General features: G+C 38.8%; 1 protein-coding gene across 6 annotated transcripts in view; it reads right to left on the bottom strand.

Annotated features, from left to right (window-relative positions):
- The window catches only part of CSTPP1 (centriolar satellite-associated tubulin polyglutamylase complex regulator 1), a 199,755-nt gene that overhangs the window by 173,990 nt on the left and 934 nt on the right, over positions 1-24,831 (bottom strand). The window lies entirely within an intron of this gene.

Here is a 24,831-nt window from a genome sequence, read left to right as displayed (position 1 = left end):
CTGGTTTCTAATCATTGTCTTAGATTGCTCCACAGAGCATTATGAAAGGTATTTAGCCTCCCTCCAAGCTGAATTTCCTCATTAGATTATGGGGGAGAGGGATAATTTCCTCTCCGGCACTATCTGGAAGCCTGGTTAAGCATAAGTGCACATTTTGCTTTTCTAACAGTTAATATAAATAGATATGGAGAATGAAATAACTGCATTTTCTTCTACTTCTCTGAATTTATACTTTGTCTTTCCAAAACAAAATGAGTCAGTAGAGAGCCTCATTAATGGATCAAGTTTAAGAAAATGTTAAACTAAGGAGAAAGATCTGAATGGCACTAGCGTGAGAAGGAAAAGATCAAAGAAACTTGACTTTCAAGTTCATTTTCTTGAGATTATAAAAGGATGGAGCTGATAGCAACCATATTAAGGTCATCTAGTTTAATACTTTTTTAAAATTAGATGATCAACATTGTTATTGCATTTTAAAACATTACTTAAACACAGAATTCCTCTATCTTAAAATAGCAAGAGGTTACATATCTCTATGGTCCCTTCTCATCTTCACTAAAATCCACAGGTTCATGTTCGAGTTCTACCTTTTTCTGTTGTTTGTTTCTACATGATTTTACACACACACACACACACACACACGCAAAGTCTTCTTAGGAATTACTTAGTGATATAATAATTTAATATTGCACTGTGTTAATTTACCTCAGTTTGCTTCTGGATTATTTCCAGTCTTTTATTAAAAATAATGTGTCTATAAAAATTCTTTTACAATTTATTTTCTCTTTTGAATTATTTCCTTAAGATACATTCCCAGACGTAGGATTGATTGGTTTGATCTCCTTGCAGTCCAAGGACTCAAGAGTCTTCTCCAAAACCACAGTTCAAAAGCACCAATTCTTTGGCGCTCAGCCTTCTTTATGGTCCAACTCTCACATTTATACATGACTACTAGAAGAACCATAGTTTTGATTGTACAGACCTTTGTCGGCAAAGTAATGTCTCTGCTTTTTAATATGCTGTCTAGGTTTCCTATAAATTTTCTTCCAAGGAACAAGTGTCTTTTAATTTCATGGCTACTGTAACCATCTGCAGTGATTTTGGAGCCCAAGAACATAATAAAGTTTTTCACTGTTTCCATTGTTTCCTCATCTATCTGCCATGAAGAGATGGGACCGGATGCCATGATCTTCATTTTTTGAATGTTGAATTTTAAGCCAGCTTTTTCACTCTCCTCTTTCACTTTCATCAAGAGGCTCTTTAGTTCCTCTTTACTTTCTGCTATTAGGGTGGTGTCATCTGCATATACGAGATTATTGATATTTTTCCCGGCAATCTTGACTCCAGCTTGTGATTCATCCAGCCCAGCATGTCCCATGATCTACTCTGCATATAAGTTAAATAAACAGGGTGACAATATGCAGCCTCGACGTACTCCTTTCCCAATTTGGAACTAGTCTGTTGTTCCATGTCCGGTTCTAACTGTTGCTTCTTGACCTGTATACAGGTTTCTCAGGAGGCAGGTCAGGTCGTCTGGTATTCCTATCTCTTTAAGAATTTTCCACAGTTTGTTGTGATCCACAGTCAAAGGCTTTAGCGTAGTCAGTGAAGCAGATGTTTTTCTGGAATTCTCTTGCTTTTTCTATGATCCAGTGGATGTTGGCAATTTGATCTCTGGTTCCTCTACCTTTTCTAAATCCAGCTTGTGCATCTGGAATTTCTTGGTTCACATACCATTGACACCTAGCTTGGAGATAGGATAGCTTGTAGGATTTTGAACATGACCTTTCTAGCCTGTGAAATGAGTGCAATTGTGCGGTAGCTTGAATATTCTTTGGCACTGCCTCTTCTGGGATTGGAACGAAAACTGACTTTTTCCAGTCCTGTGGCCACTGCTGACTTTTCCAAATTTGCTGGCATATTGAGTGCAACACTTTAACAGCATCATCTTTTAGGATTTGAAATAGTTCAGCTGGAATTCTATCACCTCCACTAGCTTTGTTCGCAGTGATATTTCTTAAGGCCCACTTGACTTCGCGCTCCAGGATGTCTGGCTCTAGGTGAATGATCACACCATCGTGGTTATCCGGGTCATTAAGATGTTTTTTGTATAGTTCTTCTGTGCATTATTGCCACCTCTTCTTTGTATCTTCTGCTTCTGTTAGATCCATACTGTTTCTGTCCTCTGTTGTGCCCTTAATTTATTTATCAATTCTCTGCTGACAGCATTTTTTCAGTTTCTAGTTTGGGTCTATTATGAATGGTATCACTATGAACACCCTAGCATAAGTCTTTTAGTACAGGGATCCCCAACTTCAGAGATCTAACGCCTGATGATCTGAGGTGGAGCTTATATAATAATAAGAGAAATAAAACACACAATAAATGTAATGTGCTTGAATCATCCCCAAACCACCTAACCCCCACCCTCAGTCCGTGAAAAAATTGTCTTCCATGAAACTGGTCCCTGGTGTCAAAATTCAATAAACTCATGTCTGTATTTTCAGTTGGTTCTGTGCCCTGAAGTACATGACTAGGCTATAGGGTATGAGTAGGTTCAACTTTTGTATATACTGCCAAGGGGCTTTCCCGGTTTGCAGATGGCCACCTTCTTCCTCAGGTGGTAAAAACAGAAATGATCTCTCTTGAATCTGTTCGTATTGGGTTGGCCAAAAAGTTTGTTTGGGTTTTTCATACAATGTTATGTAAAAACCTGGATGAACTTTTTGGCCAACCCAATATACTCTCATGATGAAGGCTCCGTCTTATGACCCAATTACCTGCCAATGGCCCCACCTCTAAACACCATCACTTTGGGATCAAGTCTTCAACACAGGGGCAGGGCATAAGGAAACTTCCAGGTGATGACAATGTTATGTATCATAACTGAGGTTATGACTACATGGCTATACATATATATATATATTATATATATAATAAGCTTTGATATACATATATAAAAGCTTATTAAATCTTACCCTTATAATAGGTGATTTTTATTGTATGCAAATTATATATCCATAAAACTGTCAGTAAAAGAGAGATGACGGTTTTTTCTGAGTTAATGACAAACTTTGTAATTGAACTACTTGTTTCTGAAAGATCAAAAAAAATCACCAATTTGTTAGTGTACTGTATTTTATTATTTAATTTTATTTTATATTTTCTTTGGTTTGCTACTTTACTCCTTTTCTAAAGTCTTTAAGTATAAACTCAATTATGTTTTTATGTCTTATTATTTTAAATATTTATAGCAGTAACTTTTCCTCTGAGCATTACTTTAGTAAATGTCCATAGATTTTAATTGTGCTGAAGTTAAAAACAGTTTATTGTTATTTCTCAAATTTATTTCCTAACCCAGTTGTAAAGGAAAGTAATTTTTAAACTATCCTTGTGGTTAGGTACTGTTAAATTATACTTTCATTATCTCTAATTTTATAGTATTATAGCTTGAGGATGCAATATATATAATTTCTGCCTTTTATTAACCAAAAACTTCTTTGTACCTTGTATATGATAAATGTTTACAAAGGATCCGCATATTTTTAATTTCTAAATCTTCTGATTTATTCTTTTCCTAAATGTTTTAATTTTATCTTACTGTCTATAATATCAGATTTATAAAAAAGAAATATTAATCAGACTTTCTTCATAGGTTAAGATGAATAAGATAATATACCTAAATGTACTTTATAACAATATAGTACAACAATATAGTTAAATATACTTTAAACAATAAAGTACTACACAAGTATCAGTTATTTTTGTTTGGGTGATAGTCTAATCCATTTAAATTTAACATAATATTTGTTTATGCTGCATTCACTCATTCATTTAAGCATTATATGGAAAATCTAGTATATGCTAAGCACTGGGAAAATGAAAACAAATAGAACTATGTTCTTTGTCCTTAAGGAGACAAATAAGCAAATTGACAATTACCATATAGTGAAAACTACAGTAAAAGATGCACATATATGGTATAGATGAAACCTAGTCCAAACAGAAAGGACTAAAAAATTACTTACAGGAGGAAACACTTGCATTGAACCCTGAACAAGTAGGAACCCACTGTAATATTCTTTTTTTTTTTTCATTGTAATAGTCCAATGAAATCTCAAGAGACTCTGAATAGCCAAAAAATCTTGAAAAAGAAAAAAGATGGATGATTCACCCTTCCTAATTTCAAAATTTATTACAAAGTTACAGGAATCAAAACAGTGCAGTCTGGCATAAAAACAAACAAAAACAAACCCACAGCGGACACAGCAGAGAGCTGGGAAGTCAGCCCTCACACGCATGTCAAATAATTTTTGACAAAGATGCCAAGGTTATCCAAGGGGGAAGCGATCTTTAAAAAAAATGGTGATGAGAAAACAGGACATCCACATACAAAAGTGGATCCATACACATCGTGATTTTTTTGTTGTGGCAGCCTAAGCTAACTAATATAGTTGGGCGAAAAGTCTACATAAGAACCACTTATATTTCTAGATCCTCTCCCCAACTTTATGGAGCAAAGTTATCACCCTTCCTTTACCTAGATATGACATTAAAGGTTTGTCTTCTATTAAGAAACTGAATCATCAGGTCTTTGAACTTGGGGACTTTAAGAACAGTTAAAGATAGAGGTGCCAGATGATTACATTAAAGTCTACCTACTGACCTGTGTAAGACTCTCCCCTGCTTAGCATGTAAACAGATATCCAAGAAGCTCCAAAAGTTTGAGGAAAGGTTCTTATCTAAAAAATACACCAAAAATAACTAACAGAAAAAAATAAACTTGAAAGAAAAAAATGTAGAAGACATACACATAAGCAAGAAAACAAACCAAACCAAAGCACAAAACAACAACAAAATAAGAAAAGAAATATCATAATTACTAATCTCAGAAAGTAACAATCTAGAGGGGTGGGATGAGGAGGGAGACAGGAGGGAGGTCAAGAGGGTGGGGACATACGTAAACCTATGGTTGATTCATGCTGATACTTGGCAGAAAACAACAAAATTCTGTAAAGCAATTATCCTTCAAATAAAAAAAAAAAATCTCAGAAAGACAAGCTAAAATCTTATACTCGTGAATCCAGGAAAAAATGAATAGAAAATTAAAATATAATAGTAGATATTTGTAGCGTTCAATAGGATTGGTAAGGTCAAACATATTCACATAAAATATAATAAATCAAAAAATGCGGAAAAGAAGAAAGAAAGGTAAGAAAATTAGAGCATGAATCCATAAGGCCCAATGTCTGAGTAACAATGGTTCCAGAGACAGACATGAGAAAATGCCAAACATAAATTTAAGAAAACATCTCAGAATTGAAGGATGTAAATTTCCACATTGAAAGGGGCTCAGAAATGAATGAAAGATCAACACTAAAGGATATCTTTATGAAATATAACAAATAAGAATGGCATTCAATTTCTCAACAGCAATATGGTAAACTAAAAAATAAGGGATAAATGCCTCTAAAAGTCTAAGGGAAAATTATCTCCAACACAGAATTTTATACCTACACAAATTATGAATCAAGTGTGAAGGTAGTACAAAGACATTTTCAGAGATACAAGATACTCTAAATTTTATTTTGCATGCAAACTTTCTCAGAAATCTACTTGAGGATACAACCTAAGAAAAAGAAGGAGTATTTGGGAAAAAAGGAAAACGAAGGCTTTAGGTCATATGGAGTATAACTTGAGAGAGACAAGTAATATTCATGATAAGGATAAGGATTTAGAGAGCAACTGGGTCAGATGGGAGCAGGAGGGCCAATCAGGTAAAGGAGTACCCCAGGAGAGTTATCTTGAAGAAAATAAATTGAAATGTAGAGAATACCTTATGTGTCTGAATCAGCTCGGAGAAGATTAGCCTTTTGGTTGGAGAGTTGGGGTAGAAACTAGAGACAAGTTCATAGAAAATCAACCAAACAAAAGACAAGGCAATGATTAACTCTGGGGGGAAAAAAACAACAACTATGAAAAAAGGGGAAATGTAATCATAGTATACTGCATGACTAATGTATACATACCATTTTCTTAGTGATAATAAACACTAAATATTGACTTAACCAAAAATCATAATTTTATTGCAAGGCTAGGAGGAAGGGAAGTTAAGAGGATATAAAAGCACTAAATCCATCACAGGCAGTCATTAGATAATATCCACAACTGAAAAATCCAGAAGAGCAGTATAAGTATGTTATTTTAAGATATGCAGCAAAATAGCAAAAGACATGGTGAAAAAATCTGTGAGTAGTCTCCTCTGAGGAGTGGGATTTATAGGTGAGAATTTGTGGGGTATGGTACTACTGTTTTATTAAAGCTTTTATAAATCCATTTGACTGATAAAATTCTGTAGCTAGTAAACATCAAATCAAATAATCTTTGTGCTTTTGGATCCCCCCTCTTCTCCCACTATTTGTGACACCTTGTTTTCCTGAAAGTTATTCAGTTGTTTCATTTAATTATTACTTTGCAATATTTTTGTAGTTTTTTCTTTTAGAATTTACATAGTCAACTTTGTTCCTATTTATGTTTTTTTGTTGCTTCTTTTTTCAAAGGATTTATTTATTTCCAGGTGGCACAGTGGTAAAGACTGTGCCTGCTAATGCAGGAGATGTGGGTTCGATCCCTGGGTGGGGAAGATCCCCTGGAGTGGGCAACGGCAACCCACTTCAGTGGGTCTTCTTGCCTGGAAAATGCCATGAACAGAGGAGCCTGGTAGGCTAGTCCATGGGGTCACAACTGAGCATGCACACACTACTATGCATTTATACATCTTGACTTCGAATGTCTTAATGCTGCTCAGAATTCTTGTACTTGTTCCTAGTCAAGCTATCTTTCTTCCTTCCTACAGCAACTTGTTTCTTCTTTTTCACGGTAATACTAATTTTCTTTGTTCTCCTATGCCTTTCACTTTTGTTTCCCTAACTCTAGGGAGATAACCTTGAATCTTACTTCAAAGACAAAGACAAGGTAGGTAGCCAGATAAAGAACATCAACTTTCAGCTTCATTTCACCTCTTCCTTCACCAGTTTTACTTTCTGTCTCTGTTATTCAAAAGCAATTAGTCTTTGTAGTGTCAGGGTTTCTTTCTTTTTATTTTGTATTGATACATAATTGACATATAACACTGTATTATTAACAGTTTAGGTGTACAACATGATGATTGGATATCTGTGTATGTTGTGAAATGATCACCATAGTAAGTCTAGTTAACATCTGTTAGTCACCACACAGCTATAATTTTTTTCTTGTGATGAGAATTTTTAAGATCTACTCTCTCAGCAACTTTCAAATATACAATACAGTATAATTAACTATAGTCACCATGTAGTACATTATATCTCCAGGGATTATTTATTCTATTACTAGATATTTGTACTTTTTCCCACCTTTACCCATTTCACTCACCCTCCACCTCTTTGGTATTATGATATAGGGTTTTTTTTTTAATATATTAAATATTACATACATATTAGTGAGATCATACAGTATTTGTCTTTAACTTACTTCACTTAAAATAATGCCTTCAACATCCATCCACGCTGTTACAAGTGGCAGGACTTTCTTCTTTTTTATGCTGAATAATATTCTTGTAGAGTTGTTTTAAAACCATGTTAGGACATGAATTCACACTTGGGAACGCCTGCTAATTGCAAAAATCTTACCTGTAATTTGCTTTTGTTGTTCAGTTGCTAAGTCATGGCCAACTCTCTGTGACTCCATGGACTACAGCACACCAGGCTTCCCTGTCCTTCACTATCTCCCTGAGTTTGTTCAAACTCATGTCCATTGAGTTGGTGATGCCATCCAACCATCTCAGCCTCTGTTGCCTCTTCTCCTCCTGCCCTCAATCTTTCCTAGCAGCAGTCTTTTCCAATGAGTTGGCTCTTCGCATCAGGTGGCCAAAGTACCAGAGCTTCAGTTTTAGTATCAGTCCTTGCAATGAATATTCAGGCTTGATTCCTTTAGGATTGATTGGTATGATCTCCTTGCTGTCCAAGGGACTCTCAAGAGTCTTCGCCGACACCACAATTTGAAAGCATCAATTCTTTGGCACTCAGCCTTCTTTATGGTCCAACTCTCACATTATACATGACTACTGGGAAAACTATAGCTTTGACTACATGGATCTTTGTTGGCAAACTGATGTCTCTGCTTTTCAATATATTGTCTAGGTTTGTCATAGCTTTTCTTCCAAGGAGCAAGCATCTTTTAATTTCATGGCTGCAGTCATGGTCTGCAGTGGTTTTGGAGCCCAAGAAAATAAAATCTGCCACCATTTCCAATTTTTCCCCATCTATTTGCCATAAAGTGATGGGACCAGATGCCATGATTTTAGTTTTTTAAATGCTGAGTTTTAAGCCAGCTTTTTTACTTTCATCTTTCACCTTCATCAAAAGGTTCTTTAGTTCCTCTTCAATTTCTGCCATTAGAGTGGTATCTGCTGCATATCTGAGGTTGTTGATATTTCTCCTGGCAATCTTGATTCCAGCTTGTGATTCATCCAGGCCAGTATTTCACATGATGTACTCTGCATATAAGTTAAATAAGCAGGGTGACAATATGCAGCCTTGATGTATTCCTTTTCCAATTTTGAACCAGTCTGTTGTTCCAGTCTGAACCAGTCTGTTCGGTTCTAAATGTTGCTTCTTGACCTGCATACAGTTTTCTCAGGAGGCAGGTAAGGTGGCCTGGTATTCCTGTCTCTTTAAGAGTTTTCCACAGTTTGTTGTGATCCACACAGTCAAAGGTTTCTGAGTAGTCAATAAAGCAGAAGTAGATATTTTTCTGGAATTCTCTTATTTTTTCTATGATCCAATGGATGCTGGCAATTTGAGCTCTGGTTCCTCTGCCTTTTTTAAATCCAGCTTGTACATCTGGAGACTCTTGGTTCACCTACTATTGAAGCATAGCTTTAAGGATTTTGAGCATTACCTTGCAAGCATGTGACAGTTACTTTTAAATGTAATAAAACATTTTTCCATAGTAAATATAACAATAAAAGTGATATTATACTATGTTTTATAAATGTATAATTAAACATTTACCCATATTTTAGGGTCAGTAAATATTATTTTGGGGGCTTCCCAGGTGATACAGTGATAAAGAATCCCCCTGCCAATGCAGGAGACACAAGAGATGCAGGTTCGATCCCCGGGTTGGGAAGATTCCCAGGGTAGAAAATGACAACCCTCTTGAGCATTTTGGCCTGGAAAATCCTGTGGACAGAGGAGCCTACTGGACTACAGTCCATGGGGTTGCAAAGAGTTGGACGCAAATGAGCACATGCATAAACACAAATATTTTCAAAAATTTCAAAACCATTTATAGATTAGGCACAATGCCTGTAGTGCCTAATGAATAAACACGGCCCTGATTCCCACCTCCAAAAACAAGCTTGCGTCTCTGTCCTTGATCCTACAATGTTCTCCCACCTCTTCTAAAAAAGTATTGCATCACTTAATCATCTTATTCTCTTGGGTCATCCCTCTTTCCTCTACAATGGCTCCCTTTCCTTCAGCCTGTAAACATACTCAAGACCCTAAAAACTTCAAAACAACAATAAACTCTCCCCTACCCTTGCTACCACCCCCTGTCCTCCTTTCCCAGTCCACCAAACTTCTGGAAACAAGTCTATCCTACCTATTGTCTCAAATTCCCCACCCTTCCCATTTACAGGCAAACCTGGCATCCTGCCACACTGCGCCACTGAAACTTCTCACCTAATGCCACTAACAATCCCTTTCGCAGCTCTTACCTTATTTGACCTCTTGAAGGCAACTGATAGCACTGAACACTCCCTTCATCTTGAAACTGACCCCTCTCCAAGTTTCTGCGTCCCCACATTTTCCTCATCTTTCTAAATCTCTTACTCTCAGCCTAGGAAGACAAATATCTTTATTTATTGTAAAACTATTTCTCTGGAGACAAGATTTAAGTTTCTACCATGGGTCTAACTCCCTACTCAAAAAATTTTTATTTGGCAGCAAAGTAAGCCCCAACAGACATCAAGCAACACAATAAGGAGGAACTAAAACTCTAACAATTGTAGAAAGGAACTATTCTGATTGGTTGGAAATGTTTACAAAGGACAGAGAAGTGATCCAAGAGAAATGACTGGAGACACAGAGTTACGAAAGAAAAAAATAATAAAAAGGGAGCAACCAAGCTCAGTAGTAGCTTAAGGTAAAAGAGTAGAGAACAAGGACAAGCGATAAAATACACTGGACTTGAAGAGGCAGACACAGGGAAGGAAAGGTCAAACATCCACTGGAACGTCTGTGCTCCACCTCTGAATAAGGGCAAGCAGCTACTAACTATACACATACCAGGAGTGGCAGGTTATTGTTTGCACTCCCAACAGGAGTGCAAAATATGTGCTCCTATTCTTCTTACACACGATGTCTGGTTGGACTTCCCGAGCTCCTCTGCAACTAGCAGGGTCTTATGTTAAGTCCTCACTATGAAATGTGAGCACAAGTGATGTTCGCAACTTCTGCCTTACTTGCTTAAAAGGTGTTTGCCCTGGACTCATTCCTTCCCCTTTTACTTTTTATGACAGGAAATGGCTACATCGGAGCCATCCTCAGAAACCATGGATTTCAAATGGCATGGCTAGCCTGAAATCCTGTGATGGCTTCCTGGAGCAGATTCTGCCTTCTGCATTCTGGACCTAGGTTAAGGGAGAGAGAAATAAAGTTCTCTCCTGTATAAGCCATTGCACTGAAGGGGGCGGTTGCTCAACCATCACCCTGAGATCAGTGGCACAAAATCACCTAAAGTACAGAACCTCAGTATACTCACCAGCTTACTGACCCAGTAGGAAACATTAGTCTAGAGAGAGAGGAGTTTTGAGCAAAGGGGGAAGTTCTTGTCATTAATCAATGACAGCTACCAGTTTTATTTAACTAACACTGACTGAGTGGCACCTAAACCACTAAATTTGGAATCAGAAGAACTAGAATCAAATTTTAGCTCCACCTACTGCTATCTACATGAACGACGGAAATTTTACTTAAGCTCTCCGAGTTCCTGTTTCCTAACATACACCCTCATGAGTAAATGTCATAACACATCTACAGTACAAATGTCTAAAATAATGACACCGTGTCATCAAGAAGATGTTAAATTATATTCTATTACATACCAGGGAATCTGAGGAATATATCATATACTCTGTACACACTTCTGTTAAAATATTAAGTTCTAATCCTTAAATCCTTATGAACTGAATAAGAAAGCAGGCCTTGAGAAATCAGACCTAAAAGCAAAGTAGCTAACAACACAGGCTCTAGAGTAGATAAAGTTCATTCAAGCTTCACCTCCACATTTACTAGCTGAGTGACCTCGGGCAAGCTACATAACCTAAATTTCAGTTTCCTCATGGAAAAGTGAGGGTCAGGCTGGTACCTACCTCACAAATATCTTATAAGGACTGACTCTAATCCTCCTGGATATGAGAATGACTTCAGCTGGCATTCTGAGAACACCTGTTTGAATATATTTCCCACTTAAGACAGTATTTGGGGGGCTGGGCTTACTTAGAAGCTGGAATATTATCTCTGTATTTAAAAATGTAAGAGAGAGAATCTCTGCTGAGGGTTTAGAATTTAAATGAAATAGTGGTTCCCATTCTGTGTCATAAAATAGAAAATGAAATCTGGGAAGTGAGGTTATGTTAGTGTACTTGGAAACAAAAAATGAAAATTATATTGAAAATTACATTATTTTCAAGGGGGTCTTCTCAGGTTTTGTTGCCTAAAACCTTATGCAAATACCAACAAAAATGGAAGCAGAGATGTCAGTGATAATTTTGTCATTTAAAAAATATAAAGTCTTTTCCTGTATCCCTTCTCCTCTAAAGATAACAACCAACGCTGTTTTTATTACTTGGCTTAGTTTAAGACCTTTCCAGTCAGGGAACTCAATGTTAGGTCCTTCAACAACAATTATTTTCTCTTAAGCTACTAAGAAATATGATAAGAATAGTTCACAATGTAAGACAAATCAATCACTTCTTTTCCTTGTAAGTTTGTTTCTTCTTTAGAAACATGAGATCAAAACCAAATATTTACTGGAAGAACAAAGGTCAAAACAGTCACTACCTATGTTCAGACATGGCAACAAAGATTAGCAAGACTCCAAAGACTATTTGTAGGCATAACCTTGAAAAGAAAAAAGGCAGGGCCATGCTTCTTGAAGACCGAACTTATTTCCTTCCACCAGCACATGGCAGAGGGAGATAGGCACTATTGTCCACCGTGCCAATCCTTGAAGGCAAGAGACTGACGGCACACGCAAGACTTCGTAAGTTAATCATGCGTTTGAACATCAGGTTTGGGGGTCTACAGACTATCAAGAGAGACAAGTTTAGGTCTCATTAAATAGTTTACTGTAAGATAACTGACATATATTAACTAATTCATCCTCTCAACCCAGTATGAGGTAGCTTTTATCAACTCCTTGTGTTGGGGAAATTTGATCAAGGAGAGTAATAATGGTATTTTCTATTTACAAAATACCTTTCTTATAAAAATACCTTTCTTATAAAGAGTTCTACACGTTTATCATCTCAATCTTCTAACATTCCATTGAGGTAGGTGGTAATATTACCTTTTCCTTTCTTATTGGTAAAATGCTAGGGCTCAAGGGGCTTAATGACTTACTCACTTGGTAGCCTGTACTTTAGCCACTAACTAGAACATACTGCATAGGATTAACACTAGACCGTGGACTCAAGTCTGAACTGCAATTAATTCAGAAGTGTCAAGCTTCTAGTTTTCTCTACAGTCATCTTTCAACGTGTCACATTCCAAGAAAGACTGGGGTCATGCTTGTTGTTTAAGCTCATGTGCTTACTGTTCATAAAGCTCATTATCATTTCTCTAAATTGGACTATTCAAGTTTTGTCAAAATGGCTGAAAGCTAAATTATTTTTTTGTTTACTGTCTTGTACTAGCGTTATGAATGATGTCATCAGGAGTCTGCACAACTCTTAGACAAAGCTGCAGGGCCAATAAAAGCAACTCACTTGGGGCAGAGTGTGTTTCTTCTTCTGCCCCTCTACCCCCGCCCTCCCCACTCCCCCTTTTTTTTTGAAGTAGGCATCACACAAAAAGATGACTCATTAAGCCCAAAAGAGTTGACTATGCCATGTAAGGGCTTCTTATGCGGCCCTCCACAAAGAGACCTGAGTGGCAGCATAAGGCCTCCTCTTCTGTGCATTTTCCTCCAGGCAGAATGTGCATTTGTGTGGCTACATACACAATTATAATCTCCCCTGAAAAGCAATTCCTTCCATATGACAGGCTGAACAGTGGCCTGAGTGCTAGCCTCATGTTGCCTGTGCAGTTAACATGCTGAAATACCAGACACGTTTAATCTCTCCTTTTTGAAAAAAACTGTGATAGGACAGAAGAAGCGAAGCTGGAAAGAACTCTACATGGAGAGAAAGGGGGCCAGCCCAGGCGCCCGAACTCACTTTCTCATGGGCTGAGCTTCTTTGTGTGTTGCCTACTTACGTGTCAGTCTCCAGGACTTCAGGGCATGAGAACTGTGGAGCCGAGCGGTTCTGGCAGCCTCTCCATTTGACAAGCACAGCCAGAGACGTGCGGCCTTCTGGTGCATTTCACATTCAAAAGTGTTATTGTTTCAAGCATGCCTATTTTAAAATATATAATTTTCCCATTTAGGGCACATGTTGTATGTAAGTTGGCCACAGGAGGAGTTCTGCCACATGATAAAAAAAAAAAAAAGGCAGCGGCTCTTATACAGCCCCTTCCCTGCCAGATACCTCTGTTTACTGGGAGCCGGGGGTTGGGGGGGGGCGCTATTCCAGGTGAGAGAAGTCTGAATTTCACAAACACCTGATGTGAAGGCCAGGGCACAAACAGATTTCTGTCTGAGATTACAGAAACTGAAGCCTGTGTTTTATCACAATGACCTGTAATCTCAGGGCCAGATAATAGTATTAACAAGACCTTGGGCTACACAATAGGACAGCTGGAAAAAGGCTCTTACTCTCTCCAAAGAACAGTGCTTTCAAAAAGCTAATTCAAGGCAGAAAAAGAAAGGGCTCAGAAAGTGCCTTCTCAAACAATATTTACTTTTACTGGGTTCCTGCTAATCAAACACAACCTAGTCAAAAGCTTTTATGAAAAATACATTGGATGATTTCAGCTGCAATTACTTTGTTTAAAGAAAAGTGCTTAAGAGAAAACATAGCTAATGGGATCAGTAATTTGGTAAGTTCAGATGTGTTTGGGAAAACCCCTCCTCTCTTTGATAAATCATTAAAATTCTGCTCAGATAAATGTGTTTTGACTTGAAATTCCAATCATAGGATGAGTTATTTCCTAAGGCCCGTAGGGAAGCAGTGCAAGGACATCCCAACACAGAACACCCGGCGATTAGCTGACAAGGGTAATTCCAGGCTTAATCAAAGCATATTATTCTGCCCAACTGAAAATGGGATCTCAAGGAGATGCCTCAAAATGGTATAAAATTTCCTTCCTTCATAAAAAACCATTTGAAAAGAGGAACTAAATCTTACGGCTGTGTAATCAAAACAAAGAAAACATGGTGTCAACCAAGAAACTATATTTACTCATTTAGCAAACATGGTATGTACGAAAGTAACAGTGATCCCCAACTCTCGGACAGCATTCAGAGCAAAGATTTTAATCAGTTATGCTTTGGTTGTCAACGGAAGAAGGGAAAAGCCTAGTGTCTCTCACACAGTAGAGATTCAATAACTATTTTCTGAACTGGACTCCTTTCTTTCATTTAAAAAAAAAATTTATTTTGCTACTTAAAGCAGTGTGCATGCGTGCTAAGTTGCTTGAGTCGTGACTGACTCTTTGTGACCCCATGGACTGCAGCCCGCCACGCTCCTCTGTCCACGGGATTCTCCAGACAAGAATACTGAAGCGGGTTGCCATGCCCTCTTCCAGGCGATCTTCCTGACCCAGCGATTGAACCTGAGTCTGTTACATCTTCTGCATTGGCAGGGGGGGTCTTACCACCAGCACCACCTGGGGAGCCCACAAAAAGCACACTGTTCATTTAACAACTGTGCACTTAACTTGGGCAAAGCACTGTGCTAGGTTTTGGAGATACTGAGAGAATAAGTCTGCCCTATGCTTACATTCTAGTAAGAGACAATAACAAGATATATGAATAGATTAATAAGATGATTGTGATAAGCGCTAAGAAGGATACAAACAGGAAGATGAACCAGAGATAAGTTAATGGATCATCTATCTCTTCTGAAGTCTTTTTTATTACTTTTTAAACCTTTTGATTACCTAGTCAGCTTCCTAAATTCACTCATTTAGCAAATGTGGCATTTATAACAAAAAATAGTGACCTCCAACTTTTAGATAGCATTTGGAGGGAAGATTTTAAGATTACCTGAATATATAAATGATAGGCAAAGTAAAAAATTTACGGAACTATTTTTAATCCCTAGAGTAACACTGGCATCGCCTGCAGTCGGTAACCCAGGAGAAACAGACGTGGGTAACAACGGTCAACAAACAACATGCCTTAGAACTCACTTGCTCTCCCCCGACAACCTCCCTTCCCCATCCCTAACCCCCTCCAACAGAAACATTGATTACATTTATTAAGTAGCTTACAGAATCCTTAGAAAGATGAAAGAAACAGAGTCTAGGCTGAACTTCCAGGAACAACTCCCAGAGGCACATCCCAGAACTGGGCCATCTGTGATGGCAATTTCTTTATTTGCTTTTGGAAGAATCCTGATAAGCAAACTTACTTTTGTTTGAATATGATTAGTGAATCTTCCAAATTCAACCCTATGCTAGTGCCAATCCAACCCACTGGTGTTTACAATACGTCAACAGAAATACTCATAGGACTTTAGAGCGTTCAGGTTGCTGCAGAAAGGAAAATAAATAAATACTATAGATGTTACGCTGACTTCCTAAATTTCTGCATACTATTCACAGGTGTACAATATATGAAGCTGGTCACTTAAAAACAGTAAGGCAAACGTCCACAAAATCATCTTTCCTTTCTTCTTCCCCTTTCCCCTTCCTTTCTTCTCTTTCTAATTCTTCCTTCCTTCCCTTCTTTCTTTCTTGCTCCCTGAATAGCTTCTCTATATAAAGCAAAGCATGAATATAACATGCCGCTCCCTACAGGAAACTTAGGCCATACATGGGAGATGGGATCTAAGTGCTATAACAGACTGAGTGAACAGTATGTAGGCAGGTGTCTCGGCTTTTTCCGAGTTTCAGTTCAGTTCAGTCGCTCAGTCGTGTCCGAGTCTTTGAGACCCCGTGGACTGCAGCACGCCAGGCTTACCTGTCCTTCACCAACTCCTAGAGCTTGGTCAAACTCATGTCCATCGAGTCAGTGATGCCATTCAACCATCCCCTTCTCCTCCTGCCCTCAATCTTTCCCAGTTGGCACTTATTACACTATTACTTTGTGTTACAGTCATTTATGAATATTACATTCATGATTTTGTGAACATATGCATTATTGTTTTTAAGTGACCAGCTTTATTATTATAAACCTAGTTTCCAAAGATTTAGGGAATCAGTGTAACACCTATAATATTTACTCCTTGTCCTTTCTGCAACAACCAGAGCTCTCTAAAATCCTATGAGTATTTCTGCTGACTTTCTGTAAATGGCAATGTTTCCTAGCATGAGGCTGGGTTTGGGAGGTTCACTAATTATATTCCAACAAAATTATGTTTGCTTATCAAGACTCATCCAAACCCAAAAAGAGAAACTGTGTGTGGCAATAAGACAAGTTGATATCAGCAAATGCAAAAAAAAAAAAAAAAACCCAAAAAACCAAGATTAGTAACACTTAAGAATCTTCAACATAGAAATAGTCATATGTCAGAACCTCTGCCAAGGCTTGAAGAGACCTTAACCTCGCGACCAAAAGGGACTGTTATCAGCTGGAGACTGTCTCAGTCCAGGGACTCCGAGGTGCGGACAAGAAGGCAGGATCGGACATGCAAGAGATACAGGTGATGGAAAGCCCGTTGCGGAAGAAGCGGGGGGAGCTCGGGGGGGTGACAGACGCACTGCAGGGCTGGCCCTCGCAGAGAAGAGAAGGAGGGTGTTAGACTGCAGTGCAGTGGGAGTCCTCAGGTCAAAGGCACCATCAGAGGAGCCACACTTCTCATAAAAGTGGGTCTGTGTGCCTCACCCAGCCGTCTGCTGGGAGCAGCCTGTGGGAAGTGTGACCTCAGTGTGAACAAGGTGTTGCAATGAGAGCTGGAGTCAATTATCTTCCCCTCCCATACTAGGAGATCTGAGAGGCAGTGTCATGGGTACCACAGACGTATTGTGCATGCCAGATTGCTTCAGTCGTGTCCAGCTCTGTGACCCATTGCCACAGACGTATTACAAATTTTTATTAAAAAATAGGAATAATAACAGCAGCTAGTATCTACTGAGCACCTACCTAGATGCTCTAGAGGAAAAGATATCTTACTCATCTTTGTATATCCTCTTTTCACAATGTATCAGCCAGCTATTGCTCTAAAAGCTTACGTGCGTGAGGTAAGTATTATTATCTATATTTTGCAGATAAGGCATCTAAGGCACAGAGAGGTTGAGTAACTTCCTCAAGGTCACACAGCTACACAAAGTACATAGATTACTGTCACTCAAGCTCCCCTAGATGGTTTATTTTTAGACGTCATCTTCCTTACTGCCTGCCTTTGAGAGAGATGAGTCCAGTGGAAGAAGGAACTGGAATTTTACTATTCCTTGATCCATCCTGATTCCTAGGATGCCCCCTCCTGGCAGAAATGTTAAATTAAGCCCTTGGAGTCACCTGAACTTACTCCAGAATCCATGCAACTATGGAATGCAGGTCTGTGCAATAACTGGAGCCTCATTTTTGGAGTTGTTCAAGGTATTTGTAGCATAGAGTTTAACAATACGGACTCTGAAATCAGATTGCTGGATTAGAATCCTGCCTCTAGGACTCACTAACTATTTATTTAGTGCTTTGGTGCTGCAGTTTCCTCATATATGAAATGGAGATAAAAACTGAAACTATCTTCATGTGAATTAATATATGTAAAGTATATAGGATGTCACCTGGTACATACTAAATACTTAATAAGTCAGTTATTGTTGTAGCTGCTCACACTTGGGGGACCCTAAGGTCAGATTATTCATGTTCCACGGGTGGCTCAGATGGTAAAGAGTTTGCCCACAATGCAGGAGGCCGGGGTTCAATCCCTGGGTGGGGAAGATCCCCTGGAGAAAGAAATGGAAACCCATTTCAGTATTCTTGCCTGGAGAATCCCATGGACAGAGGAGCCTAGTGGGCTACAGTTCATGGGGTCGCAAAGAGTTGGACACAACTGAGCAACTAACACTTTCACTTTTATGTAACACATAGGTGTGTATAAGGTGTCTATATTGTGAAAGGCAGGTATACAAGGATGAGTAAGATACAATTTCTGTTTTCAGGACTTATTTGCAACTAGTGATCTGTTTAAGAGCTCCAGTCTTAAAAGGGAAGCAAGGTCATACCCTTTACAGCTATTTGGGTTTGTTTCTTTTTATCTCTGGGTTTGAACAGTGATGTTGGAGTAGACTCTAGAGAGTCCTTTGGATGCAAGGAGATCCAACCAGTCCATCCTAAAGGAGATCAGTCCTGAGTGTTCACTGGAAGGACTGATGTTGAAGCTGAAACTCCAATATTTTGGCCACCTGATATGAAGAGCTGACTCATTTGAAAAGACCCTGATGCTGGGAAAGATTGAAGGCAGGAGGAGAAGGGGACAACAGAGGATGAGATGGTTGGATGGCATCACCGACTCAATGGACATGAGTTTGGGTAGACTCCGGGAGTTGGTGATGGACAGGGAGGCCTGGCGTGCTGCAGTCGATGGGGTCGCAAAGAGTCACTGAGCGACTGAACTGAACTGAACTGAAGAGAGGGAAAAACAGGCATGGAATCCCATAAACGTGGATCTAAATCTGGCTTTTATGTATCACCACTTTGTGTGATTTTGTACAAATCAATTAGCCTTTCTAAGACTCAGTTTTCTTATTTGTAAAATAAGGAGATCTTAATAACTACTAAATAGGACTAATAATTATTGTTGTTCAGTTGCTAAGTTGTGTTCAACTTTTTGTGACCCCACGGACTATAGCACACCAGGCTTCCCTGTCCTTCACAATCTCCTTGAGTTTGTTCAAACTCATGTCCATTAAGTTGGTGATACCAGCCAACCACCTCATCCTCTGTCACCCACTTCTCCTCCTGCCCTCAATCTTTCTCAGCATCAGGGTCTTTCCCAATGAGTCAGCTCTTCACATCAGGTGGCCAAAGTACTGGAACTTCAGCTTCATTATCAGTCCTTCCAATGAATATTCAGAGTTGATTTCCTTTAGGATTGACTGGTTTGATCTCCTTGCTGTCCAAGGGACTCTCAAGAGTCTTCTCCAGCACCACAATTTGAAAGAATCAGTTCTTCAGCACTCGGCCTTCTTTATGGTCCAACTCTCACATCTATCTATACATGACTACTGGAAAAATAACAGCTTTGACTATACAGACCTTTGTCAGCAAAGTGATATCTTTTTAATATGCTGTCTAGATTTGTCATAGCTTTTCTTCCAAGAAGCAAGGGTCTTCAGTTACCATCTGCAGTGATTTTGGAGCTCAAGGATATAAAATCTGCCACTGTTTCCACTTTTCCCCCAACAATTTGCCATAAAGTGATGGGATCAGATGCTATAATCTTATCTTTTTGAATGCTGAGTTTTAAGCCAGATTCTCACTCTCCTCTTTCACCCTCATCAAGAGGCTCTTTGGTTCCTCTTCACTTTCTGCCCTCGAGCAGGGCATGGCAACCCACTCCAGTATTCTTGCCTGGGGAATCTCCATGGACAGAGGAGCCTGGTTGCAAAGGGCGACACGATTGAGCAACCAAGCACACACACACATCTGCATGTCTGAGGTTGCTGTTATTTCTCCCGGCAATCTTGATTCCAGCTTGTGATTCATCCAGCCTGGCATTTTGCATGATGTACTCTGCATATAAGTTAAATAAGCAGCGTGACAATATACAACCTTGAAGTCCTCCTTTCCCAATTTTGAACTAGTCTGTTGTTCCATGTCCAGTTCTAATTGTTGTTTCTTGACCTGCATACAGGTTTCTCAGAAGGCAGGTAGGGTGGTCTGGTACTCCCCTGTCTTTAAGAATTTCCCACAGTTTGTTGTGATCCACACAGTCAAAGGCTTTCGAGGAGTCAATGACACAAAAGTATGTATTTAGCTGGAATTCCCTTGCTTTTTCCTATGATCCAGTGGATGTTGGCAATTTGACCTCTGGTTCCTCTGCGTTTTCTAAATCCAGCTTGTACATCTGGAAATTCTTGGTTCGTGTACCATTGAAGCCTAGCTTCAATGGATTTTGAGCATGACCTTGCTAGCACGTGAAATGAGCACATTTATATGGTAGTTTGAACATTCTTTCGCATTGCCTTTCTTTGGCATTGGAATGAAAACTGACCTTTTCCAGTTCTGTGGCCACTGCTGAGTTTCCCAAATTTGCTGGCATATTGAGTGCAGCACTTTAACAGCACCATCTTTTAGGATTTAAAATAACTCAGCTGGAATTCCATCACCTCCACTAGCTTTGTTTGTAGTAATGCTTCCTAAGGTCCACTTGACTTCACACTCCAGAATGTCTGGCTCTAGATGTGTGACCATACCATTGTGGTTATCCAGGCCATTAAGACCTTTTTTGTATAGTTCTGTGTACTTTTGACATCTCTTCTTAATCTCTTCTGCTTCTGTTAGGTCCTTGCCATTTCCTCCTCCTTTATTGTGCATATCTTTACATGAAATGTTCCCTTGGTATCTCCAATTTTCTTGAAGAGATTTCTAGTCTTTCCCATTTTATTGTTTTCCTCTATTTCTTCAGATTGTTCACTTAAGAAGGTTTTCTTATCTCTCCTTGCTCTTTTCTGGAACTCTGCATTCAGTTGGGTATATCCTTCCCTTTCTCCTTTGCCTAATGATAATACTTTGTATGACAGTGGTGAACATTGAACGAGTTAAGGCACAGTGTTAAGCATAAATGAAGTGTCAAAAACTACGGCTTCAACATAACTGTGGGGGTTGGGGGTGGGAGGGAGGGTCAAGAGGGAGGGGATATACGTATACTTATAGGATTCACATAGTTGTACCGCAGAAACCAATACGACATTGTAAAGCAATTATCCTCCAATTAAAAAAACAAAAAAACTATCCAGGGACTTCCCTGACAGTCCAGTGGTTAGGACTTCACCTTCCAATGTGGGGGGTGTGGGTTCAATCCCTAGTTGGGGAGCCAAGATCCCACAAGTCTCACAGCCAAAAAAACAACACTTAAAACAGAAGCTATATTGTAACAAACTCAAAAAAGACAAAAAAAAAAAAAAAAAAAGATCCACACTAAAAAAAAAACTATCCAATTTCTATAAGTACAGTCTGCAAAGGAGAAAGACCACCTCTGATTTCCTGGAGTTACCTATCATGCCGATCCACTACCAACCTTAGTGAGAACAAGCACTTTCCATAGAAACAGAAGAGGTAAATAGGAACATGAGTGAAAGCAAGCACCTCCCCAGTTTAGGTGGGGTAAGATAATAAACCTCACACCCTCTTGCTTATACTCAGGTCAGCACGTAGGGAGTGTTTTGCAAACCTGGGACCAGAACAGGCCGCTAGAGAACTCTCCACACCCAACCAGATACACAGACACACCTCAGCCTCTGGCAGAAGCTTCCAATAAGTAGCTTTCATGAAGCTGGAAATCTTTCAAGGGCTCTATATTTATTTCATCTCTTTTCCAGATTCTCCTCTCTCTATTTATGCCTGGGCATTAACACAGTTTCTGTCACTCCATTCTGATGACTGCAGGCATGAACATCACAGAGCTGAATCTGTAATGATGATCTTAAGATACTAAAGCCATTCCAGGCCATGATTACAGGTTCCGAATCCACCAAGTCAGCAGGGAACAGATCAGTTTACCCAACATGATGAAAGATTCTTTTCTTCACTAGTAGTGAAAAAGGCAAATAGAAGCCCTGGCTAACAGGTAGAAAGGAAAATCTATAGATATGCCTGAATAGGTAGCCCTGTAATTTGTACATAATGCTAAAAGGAGGTCTCCATTTACACTTACCAAGGGATATTGAACTTTCACTTTTCCCATGCACTGAATACCTAGAGCTTTCCCATCTCCACAATTTTCTTTTTTTTGTATGCATTTTCTTCTCTAGTTCTACACACGTGACTTTATAATTTGTTAAAAAAAAAAAAAAAGAAGAAGAAAAGGAGACGAGCCAAACCAAGTCAAACAAAACCTCCAAAGTATTTAAATTTTCAAACCAGAAAATATTTCATTAAATTAATCTATAAGGGATGATTTTCAGTGGTTGTTAAATGGAGGGTGAATGCTTCAAAACAGCAACAGCATGCCTCTAAAAGAGACCAAATTGAAACGGGCAGGGTTGCTCTCAACTAAAGACAAATGCTTTTCAGCAGTTGTATGGTTTGAGCAACCATGAGGAAGGCAGTGAGTAGTATGACCCTGCTTAGGGCAGTATGAATGTCCAGACAGTGACTGGGACATTGAGTTAAGACACTTAAATATGCAACAGAACCTGAAAGAGCTTCAATAATCCAGGGTTCAATAATTAGGTAAGTGGTTGGATGCTGAAGTTTTTTCAGCCAATCTGAAACTTTGATTCTGTTTATACATTCACTATCAACAATGCCATTGGCTTAGTCTTCCTGAAAAAAAAGCCACTTATGGAGGGACCATCAACTTCTACTCATCAAAGAACCAGTAATATTAAGTATGTCAAGCCTTTGAGGCATAAAATTTAAATATGTCAAGACTTTGAGGCAAACATCCAAGGAACTGAACAATGGACTAGGCTTTTCAAATATTTCATAGACTCATCAGTACTGAGTAAATAAGATAAAAAACATAAAATTCTTAGCAAGAGTCTAGGCATTGCTAGACATTAATATTATTATTCATTGGATGCAAAATTATCTGTGATTTAACCGTGCTCTTTAGGTATATATGAGTGAGTGAAATCGTTCAGTTGTGTCCGACTCTTTGCGATCCCATGCCATAGCCTGCCAGGCTCCTCTGTCCGTGGAATTTTCCAGGTAAGAACACTGGAGTGGGTTACCATTTCCTTCTCCCATTAGGAGAATTAGGTATATATATATATTCCTTTGAAAACCCACATATATCCCTTAACCTTGGTGAAAAGAGTCCTAACTTCATAAGAGAAATGCATATCAAATCTACTCTGGGACTATCTGTCACTAACCAGTTGAAAATATCTGATGGTTTGAGTTTGATATATTTTGTTGGAAAGACCATAGGGAAACAGGCATTCTCCTACATTGCCAACAGCAGTGTAAAATGGTCCAACCCCTGTGAAACATGATTTAGCAATGTCTATCATATTTAAAATGCATATAACTCTGACCCACCAATTTTACTTTGTGGTTTTATCTTTGCAGATATACTAGTAATGGCACAAAATTACAGGTTATTCAGTGGGGTATTTTCAGTAATGGCCTTCTCTGGTGGCTCAGACTGTAAAGAATCTGCCTGCAATGCGGGACACCTGGGTTTGATCCTTGGGTCGGGAAGATCTCCTGGCTACCCACTCCAGTATTCTTGCCTGGAGAATTCCACGGACAGAGGAGCCTGGCCGGCTAAAGTCCACGGGGTTGCAAAGAGTTGGACATGACTGAGCGACTAACACACACATTTTCATTAATAGCAAAAGGCTAAAAACAACATGTGTACCAACCGAGAACTGGTCAAATAAATTATTTCAATACTATGTAGCTAAAAAAGTTTTTACAAGAATGAGAAAGCTCTCAGGATACAGAAATCACTCTGAGATACACAGAAAGAAAAAATACATTATCTCTTATATACATAATAAACTAAACTCTGGAAGGACACACAGGAAACCAGTAACAGTGGTTACTAGCAGTGGGCTGAAGACAGGTGGAAACTGGCAGATGAGGGGAAAAGGGCTGGAAGAGACTTTTCCTTACAAACTTCTTATATTTTTTAATCTGGTTTCCATATGACAAATTCAGAAATTTACACTGGAACTGCTTTTCATTTAAAAAACTGTGTATAGTATCGATATATCCATACAATTGAGTATTATTCAGTGATAAAAAGAAATGAGCTATCAAGCCTGGAAAAGATGTGGAGGGACCTAAAATGCATTATTGCTTAGTGAAAAGAGCCAGTCTGAAAAGGTTATATGCTCTGTGACTCCACTGTATGATATTCTGAATAAGTAAGACTTTAGAGAGAGTAAAAAGGTCAATGGTTGCCAATGGTTGGGGGACAAGGGAAAGGATGAATAGACGGGGTGAAACTACTCTGCACAATACTATAATGGTGGATATATGACACTATGCATTTGTCAAAACCCATAAAACTGTACTGACACAGAGTGAACCCTAAGGCAAACTGTGGATCTTAGTTAATAGTAACATACCAATATTGGTCCATCAATTGTACTATACTAATAGATGTCAGATGTTAATAACAGGAATCTGACTGACAGAGAGTACATGGGAACACTATAATATTTGCCTAATTTCCTGTAAACTTAAATTTTCTTTAAAAATAAAGTCTATTAATGTTTTAAAGAGCTTCCTTGGTGGCTCAGTGGTAAAGAATCCACCTGCCAATGGAGGAGACGTGGGTTCAATCTCTGGGTCTGGAAGATCCCCTGGACAAGGAAATGGCAACCCACTCCAGTA

Source organism: Giraffa tippelskirchi, chromosome 11, assembly GCF_054371585.1.
Source record: "Giraffa tippelskirchi isolate mGirTip1 chromosome 11, T2T-mGirTip1v1.2.pri, whole genome shotgun sequence".
Taxonomy (NCBI): domain Eukaryota; kingdom Metazoa; phylum Chordata; class Mammalia; order Artiodactyla; family Giraffidae; genus Giraffa; species Giraffa tippelskirchi.
This window is presented reverse-complemented; position numbering and strand designations above follow the sequence as displayed.